General features: G+C 37.8%; 1 pseudogene; it reads right to left on the reverse strand.

Moving 5' to 3' along the window:
• Window positions 1–7,240: 7,240 nt before the first annotated feature.
• LOC103748533 lies at window positions 7,241–7,663 on the reverse strand (annotated as a pseudogene).
• Between the last annotated feature and the right edge of the window lie 1,566 nt (window positions 7,664–9,229).

Below are 9,229 nucleotides of genomic sequence, written 5' to 3' on the forward strand. Positions count from 1 at the left end.
AGAAAGAAAGAAAGAAAGAAAGAAAGAAAGAAAGAAAGAAAGAAAGAAAGAAAGAAAGAAAGAAAGAAAGAAAGAAAGGAAGGAAGAAAGAAAGGAAGGAAGAAAGAAAAAGAGAAAGAAAGAGAGAGAATGAGAGAAAGAAAGAAACAAATAAGGCATGATGTTTGACAGCCAGAATGAGTAATTTTTACCTTTCTTTCTGAGACTTAACTTCACTTGACTTTTTGAAACACTCTGGTCTTCCTCTTCAGCAGATGCCCTTTGGGGCACTTAGGCCAGGAGGTCTCCATTTCTCCCTTGTTTTCTCTATTTTTCCCTTCTCGTCTCCATTATAATTCACAAGTAGACATCCCATATTTATGTTTTACCAGACTACCCACCCTTTCAGATATATTCTTTATCATTTGGAAAAGTGTAGCATAAACAATGGTGAATTGTATTTTGCTGTAACACTATATGCCCCAAATACCAACTGGGATATACAGAGAGATGGTGCAAAACGGCAGCCTCCACTATAACACTATTTATTAGCTACATCTTTTCTGTAGAGGAAAGAGAATGTTGTCTGAAATCTCATGAAATCTTATATGTCCAGAACTTCACATCCTTTTTGCAACCCTTTCCCCATTTACAATAAAAAAATAAATAAATAAAGTCCAATAATAAAAGATCTCCTTCCCTGACCTGAACACTCTCAATGATCCACTCTTGAGTGGTCCTCATCTCTCTCAGAGGAAATTAAGGAACCTTTTCCCCTTACGATATTACTATAAATTTTTATTAACCTAGAGGCTAAAAGTTTCAACAGATATCACTTGAGGCCTATAAAGAGATTTCTTCATTTCACTGTACCCTCCTTATCTGCTGTTTCCTTCAATATATTTAGAATGTGCCTTGATTTATTATTTTAATTGTTCTCTTATGAGTTTTTTACTACTGTTGCCTTTGAAAAAGCAGGTCTTTAAGGCCTTTCTCTTGCCCACGCCTAGGTAAAACAAGGCTCTAAGGATCTAAAACTAAGGAAAACAATGTAAAACTTTAAAAATTTTATTTTATTTTTATTTTATATGTATGCATGTATTGCCTACATGTAGATAAGTGCACCCGTGTCATGCAATGCCCACGGAGGTCAGAGGAGGTTGGTAGATCCCCTGGGACTGGAGTTATGAACAGTTGTTAGCTGCCTTGTGGGTGCTGGGATTCGAATCCAGGTCTTCTGCCAAAACAACCAGTGTTCTTAACTGCTATGCCATCTCTCCAGCCCCTTGAATGAATTTTTAACCTTTAAAAAAGATCTCCGTTTCATTTTAAAATATGCTGTTTCCTACAGAAAGACTCATTGTTAATGCTATGAACACTTAGATGTTTCCACACGTGTCTCTAATCTCTATGTATCTGATTATTACTAGTCACAGTCGGTTACTCTCAGATCCTTGGCACCAGAGTATGGATATAAAGTCATCAGGTAGATTTCAATGGTAATGTTTTTCACCTCTACTAATTAACATGAAGTAAACACAGCTCTAATGATCTAAAACTAAGGAAAACAATATAAAATTTAAAAACCTACTTAAACTATTTAAAGGAATATAGATGCTTAAAGTGTTTCATTAGATCATAGTTATAATTTCTCTTTTGCAGTGTATGTAGGACAATAACTAATTTCTGTAATTTGGGCTCTAAAGAAAAAGGAAATGCATCAAGACGGAAAAGATTTGGTGAGGAAATTCGTTCCTTACATAAAAGATTATTAAAATAGATGTGTTAAATTATATGAATCATGGCTGTTAATGGCAGACTTGTACAACTATAAGGGAGTTAAAACATGATAAGTAAAAATTAAGAACTGATTACAGGACATTTCTACCATGAGTTCCTGGGAAGGAATGAATGCATAAAAGATTAAACCAGATGATTACATTGATTAAGAAAAAAATTTGTTCAAAGACTCTTTCAAACAGCCAGAAAAGAAACTCCATCAAAGACTTCTTACCACTTGGTATGTCATAACCTTTCAGAAATAAACTCCTAAATTCATATTACTCACTTTAGACTTGTACCAATTTCTAAGAACACATCTACATGGAATTTAGAAAAGGGAAATAACACTCACTTTCAACTATAATGGCAATTGGATATCCTTGGTGACTAAACTCAAAACTCATCTAAAAGTGCTTTGTGTGGTGGCACATACCTTCCATCCCAGTATATAAAAAACGCCATACCTCCTAAGGTTAGGAGAGTCTATATAAGGCTGGTGGAAATCTCATCAATGGTCTAGGATTTCTACAGTCAGCTCTAGGACTATTTGTACTAGATTATCTACTTCTTGTAAGGCAGCTGCTATTTTTTTTTTTTTTTTTCATTATCATGGTGTGGTGGTTTGAGTGAATGGCTACCATCAGCTCCAAACATTTGAACACTTTGTTCCCAATTGATGACACTGTAGGTTTAGGAGTTGTGGCCTTGTTGGAGATGCTTGTCAGAGGGGGCAGGCTTTGAGAGCTCATAGCAATGACCCATTTCCACTTTCTCCCTCTGCTTTCCGTGCATACTTGAAGTTGTGGGCTCTCAGCTTTCTGCTGCAGGTGCCTCCTGCCACACTTCCCCACCATCATGGACTCTTATCTCTCTGGAACCATAGGCCCAGTAAACTTATCCTGCTATAAGTTGCCTTGGTCATGATGTTTATTGACAGAAACAAATATGTAACTAATATACTGCAATATACACAGTATTTGGTGTGTAATATAACAAATGTTCTTCCTTAGGCAGCTTTTAGCAAATCTAGGAGCATTTCTGCTCCGTAACATTAACTTTCTCATCTTCATGGTCTCAAGCATGAGAATGGCCAGAGCAGGTCTGGTTGAGCCTATGTGCAGTGTGCTCTGCTGAGGCGTACTCTGTTTTACACAGTCACTCCCCCAGGAATAAAAGCACTGCTAGGGGATACAACTACCATAGGGTGCACTTCTGTTTTTGCCACTGGGTGTATATAGCATCCTAGATGTCAGGTGGCTTGGGGAGTACAGAGCGTATCTCCTCAGCTAAGTATGGGTGTCACAGGATACAATGCATTATATGACCAGCTGACAGGTAAAACCAAATAAATGCTGGAGGAACCCATTCCATTGAGACCCTCCCAGGACATGGCCATCCATTCCACTAGTGCCATGTGGTTGTATTTACAGGTACATTAGCACATTGTTGAGGGGCTGTTCATCCCATTGCATGACTCTCCCCATCTGATGATATACTATGCAATTCTACTGCTTGATTCCATCCTCATTCCTTTGAAACAGTAGATCCCTGACTCAGATGATGTGTTCACTGATGATCCAGTCTCAGATGACCTTTGATAGCTTATTTTATCATTTCTCCTGTGGTCCCAATTTAGTCAGGTAGGTCCAGCTGGTGAGGATATCTTAGGAAGCCATCAGCCAAACACATCCAGCAACATGACACTTTCATAGCCTGGGCATATGCATGCATTAGGAGATAAGGCTATTTACTGTAATCATACTGGACAGAAACACAGGAGAGAAATGGAGACCACCATGGGCAAGTCCCTCTCCTCTGGGAAGAGTCAGGTCGTCTTTTCATCCTCTAGTAGTATGGTAGCTGCCAGAGGCTTTGTCCCTAGAATATGACACAATAGAGTCTCTCCCAGGAGTTGGAAAGAGTACAGCCTATCTATCACCATGACTGGTAGGTGTGAAGTAGGTCAGTTTGTGACCCAGAATCCATCGTAAGGTGAAGGTACTTGGCCACTTCATCATTATGGATGGTTTTATCTGCACATCACATTTTATACACCCTGTGTCATGAGCCCTAGCCGGTTAATGGTACTTGGAGAAATTTTTGCTCCAGTTCAATTTCACATATGTCTCCTCTTTCATCATTGTACAGGTGACCAGTGATAATCATCCCTAAGGACCCAACTGTGGGCAAAATGGGATCCTTCACCTATAGACAGTTCTCAAGAATGCTCTTTCCTAATTAGACCAGGTCACACTTCTGAGGCTGCTCATTGGGGTACAAATTGCTCCATGGAAGCAGATCTTCTAGCCCTGAGGAATGGGTTACTTGTTCTCACCATTAACTTGTTTGGCTAGAAGGCACTGGCAACCACCATTCAATTTCCATATGTGTAGCTCAAGCTAGCACTTAGGTCCTACTAAAATGTGACCTCCAGTTGCCATCCACAATATAGGGACAACCATACACCATGCATAGGTTTGTCAAGGTTGGTATGGTTGCTTTCTGCTCAGCCTGGACAGTAAGGTAAGCAAAGAGAAATGGGGTAGTCTAATGAACCAATGTAAGGGCATATGTACAACTTTCAGATACAGCAAAGGGCCCAATGTAGGCAACTTGCCATTTCTGGAGAGGTCCTTTCCCCTACTGCTCCAATTGGGTGTCATTGCAAGTCATTGCCACTTGGGAATGCCAGGCACACACTGGACATTGCCTACAGATATTCCACATCTCCTACCTAGAGAAGTATGCTTTTTACCAGGCATCATTATATAATAAATGTGTGTCTAGAAATTATAGATCATTAAGACAAAAGACAGATGCCTTCAAAAGGCAATGAGTTAAAATCACAATGTATAAAAAAGTGGTGATAAGCAAACTACTGTAAAAAATTCATTAAAAACTGAAAAAGGAAAGTGTAATACTATTCTTATTTTAGAATGAAGGTGTTAAAAATATTTTCAACATTAAATCTAAAAGACCATGTGTAGACATACTTCTATACACACTTGCATGTATATTGTCATACAATTCTGGAAGGCTGTTGTATCAGTTTGTTTTTTCTGCCAATGTGGTAAAAACTGTGGCCCAAAGCAAATTGGGAAAGAAAGAAAGGGTTTATTTCATCTTACAGGTTACACTGTTCATCACCAGTGGAAGCCAAGGCAGGAACTTAAGCCAAAAACTTAAGAAACCGCTGAGAAAAGCTGCTTGCCACTTTGCTGTCAGGCTCATGCTCATCCTATTTTTCAGTATTGGCCCACCTGCCTGGGAATGATTCCACCCACAGTGAGCTGTGCCCTCCTGCATCAATTGGCAAATCCAGAAAATGCCTTTTAGCAGTGACTTCAGGCCAATTTGCTTAAAGAAAGTTTTCAAGTGAGATAGTATTATATAGGTGACCCTACGTTTGTGTCAGGCTGACATCTGAAGCTGTAACTATGACAGCAGTTTCCCTGTGAATTCTAGTATTTGAAATCTCTGTGTAGACTCACCCAAGTTGTCATACTTCCAGAAGTCATTGTATGTTGTTTATTTGATAATTGTGTATCAAGGTTTTACTACTGGTGTTTCTGTTAATAATCTCAGAAATTCATGAGTCAAAATAACATGAAATCATGTTGTACCTTAATAAAAATCAATGGAAAATAAATTGTTCACCAATCTGCTTATTTATGCATTATATGAATTTAAAGTTGAAAAATTGTTTTAAATATTTCAGACATATTATTTTCTGTGAATGCAAGTGTATTTTAATTTACTGTGTCTGATAAAGTGCTTTGAGCTGTCGACAACAGAAAATAAAACCCAGAGCATCTCATGCCACCAGGTTATTTACAGTTTTATAAAATAAAGTTCAAAATGTTAAGCTAGCCCACTATTTTCCTGGGCTTAGATTTTCCACGGATTTTATTTCCCATGCTATTTTGTTTATTTCATTCAATTTGATTTTTTATTTTGGATATAAGTTTGCTGACAATTATAATCCATGCTATTTTTACCCTTGTCACCTCTAACTCCTGTACTTTATGATGTCTAACTTATAATCTTTCAGTAAATTAAAAAATAAACAATCCTTCATGTTCCCTTCCTGGTTTCAGTCCAGGAAATGAGGATGGGATCATATTTATGTCATTTATGCATTCATCAAATAGGATCTGAGACATCAGTCTCACCAATTTTTTCATAGGGAATCATACAAATAAATATTTGGAAGCATATTCAATGTTCACATCCGTTATGCATATGTGCCCTTGTCATACCATTTCATAATGAAAATATATTACTTCATAGTGAGATTAAATATACTTTCTAAAAATTAAAAATTCATTTGAGAAAGCAATTATTAGAAATTGTGTCAAATATTATTACTTTTGGTAGCTTTTTTGGAACCTTTTCGTATATTCGGAATATTAACTCACTGAAAGACGAGTTGACTTTCACCTCTAGAAACATGACAGATCAGGAAACTGTTTAGAGTATTTTTGCTAAGCAAGGTCAGATCCAGACTCCTAGGGTGAAATGAACCTTTGGGAAGAGAAGTGGTAGAGGATGTGTGGCCTTAGCTGTGGGTCAAATTATGGCCATGTGCTGTCTCCAGAAGTGGCAACTGAAAGAGGGCAGGTGGATGCCTCTTGTCCAGTGCTCACATTGTCGACAGGGAAGTCATAGAAGAAGTGGCAATGATGGAATTTCCCAACTGTGCTTGCAACTCAAATTTCATTCAGCTGTGGTTTAACCCCAACCCCGCTTTCTGGTCCTTTCTAAACTTAACTCTCCAGGGTGTTAGGATTTACTGTGAAAGGCTGAATACATAAACTGCATTGGAACTTAAGTCTCTCTGAATTGGCTATATTTGTAATGAAGAACTTTTGCAGATAGAGAAGATATACAGTAAATAGAGACATGTATGATGAAACCTTTTTTTTTTTTTTTTTTTTTTTTTGAGACAGGGTTTCCTTGTAGTCCTAGAACTCACTATGTAGACCAGGCTGGCCTGGAACTCACAAAGATCCATCTGCCTCTGCCTCCCAAGAGCTGGGATTAAAGGCGTGCACCACCACACACATAAACATACTCTGAACAAATGACTTTTACATAACTTGACAACCAAAAAGTTAATCTTATAGCTTGTTTATAATGTAGACAAGCTCACTGAGTCATGTACTCCTTTTGTGACTTTTCAAGCATAGTCTTCATACTATTCAGATCCTACTAAAATATTAGAAAATGTTAGCTGAAAATTTTAGTACGTGTTCAAGACAATTTGATTACTTGAATCAATGCCCTGAATTATAGAATTGCCAACTTTATATTTATCAAGGCCATTGCATATTGAAAAATTCTTTTTTTATTGTTGCATAGTTTAATGATGAAAGAAAGGATTTGGTCAATATGAAACTGCAGACCACAGTTCACACTAATTTGCAGGGCTTTTAAAGTCTTGCGTTTCTTTTTCTTTAGTGTATTCCTTGAGCATCAACTAATGTTTGGTGGTTGCTTCTAGCAAGTCTTTTGCTTCATTTACTTTGGATGCTAAGTAAGGAGATCCACCTTTATCTGGGTGGTTCAAAATCATAATTCGCTTGTGTGCTGTCCTAATCTTGGCCTTGCCAGCAGATGGGCTTACACCTATAATAAGACTAGTTTCTCGCCTACTCATTTTCTGTTCAAATCCTCCTTTATAGTAGGATGAAAGGCTAGGAGATGAAATCTTCCTTGCTGTTTCTGTGACTGCTTGTTCTAGAGGTTTCCTGATCTGACCTGCAACTGCAAGAGCTGCAACATCCAGTCCTAGGGCTATCAGCCTCTGTCCCTCCTCTTCCTGGCTTGCTCTTTCCGCCGTTTTCAACCACTTCCCCACCGCGGGCCCCCTGGCCATGCATGGGCCTGTTTTCTGGTCCATCTCCTGGACACAGCCTCAGTGGTCCACGCTGAGCACAAGGCAGCCCTGCGGTGGAAGCTGGGGTCCTGGGGTCCGGCAGAATGGTGCTAGGGTGACAGGGCACTTGGAGGCCCCGACTGGGCAGACCGTCCCCCACGCTGGACCGGGGCTGGTTGCTCAGAAATATTCCATTCTTACAATACTGTCTTATGCTTGAGACAGGATTGTAAAACTACTTCATCACAAATTACTGTGGAGCTATGGCTTTATGACTCGAAACATAGAATAATTCCCTTCATCAAAAATATATAGGAAATCTACTAATATTATTGATATTTCTCAAAACATTAATACACCTACCTTATTTTTAATATTGAGAAATAAAATTAAATTTCACAAAGAACGGTGCTCCTTTAGACTCTATAGCTGGAAAAAAATAATCATAACTACATAGAACATTAATGACACCATCAACTCCAAGTTCCAGATTAACAAATAGTGCTTAGTTTGAGGCAAGAGTTTAGGCATGAAAAACAAATACCCAGAGCATCACAACAAAACACATGACATTTCTATAAATTATATAAATAAAATTAAATTGCACAGCTAAAATATGCAGATGTGTTTTTCTTAATAGGTGAACAATATTTCATTCTGTAAATACCTTCATTTTTCATTCATCAGTTGATGGACATCTAGGTTGTTTGGCATTTCCAAACTCTTTTAAATAAATCAGCAAGTAACGTGGATCACTGTAGTAGGATACAGAGTCCTTTGTTTATGTGCCTGAGCGGTATGGCTGGACCATTATGGGAGATCTATTCTGAGCTTTTTTAAAGAATCTATACTGAGTTCCACAATGGCTGTGAGTCAGTGTTCTCCTTTCTTCGTGTCCTCACCAGTGTTTGTCACCACAGATTTTTTGGATCTTAGCTAATTTGATTTTTGTAAGATGAAATTTGGTTTTAATTTGTCTTTCCCTGATTGCTAAATATATTGAATGGTTTAAAAAATATTTTTCATTCCTTTCTGTTTCATATTTGAGAAATCTCTGGTTAATTCCTGTACCAATTAATTTTAAAAATTATGTTTAGTTTTTTGAGCTCTTTGTATAATCTAGATAATAAACCACTGTCAGAGGTTTATCTGGTAATGATTTTTTCCCATTCTGTAGTTTATCTCTTCATTCAAATGTTGGTATCCTTTTCTGTATGTATGGTTTTTAACTTCATGTGGTCCCATTTGTTCATTTTTTTGGTCTTAATGCCCGCCTAGTTGGGATTCTATTCAGAAATCCCTTCCCTATGCTCTAAGTTCAAGTGTATTTCATACATTCTCCTCTGTCAGAGTCAAGGTATCTGTTCTTACTTTGAGGTCCTTGATCCATTTAGAGGTGAATTTGTGCATTGTGATAGACATGGATTTAATATCTTTCTTTTACATGTGGCTATCCAGTCTGACCAGCACCATTTATTTCTCCTTTGTATGTTTTTGGCCCATTGTTAAAAATCAGTTGGCTGTAGGCTGATCTGTATGTGAGTCCTCAATTTTATTCCATTGATCAATGTGTCTGTTTTTATTCCAAGA

The sequence above is a fragment of the Nannospalax galili genome, unplaced genomic scaffold (assembly GCF_000622305.1).
Source record: "Nannospalax galili isolate Female #2095 unplaced genomic scaffold, S.galili_v1.0 scaffold1326, whole genome shotgun sequence".
Lineage (NCBI taxonomy): Eukaryota > Metazoa > Chordata > Mammalia > Rodentia > Spalacidae > Nannospalax > Nannospalax galili.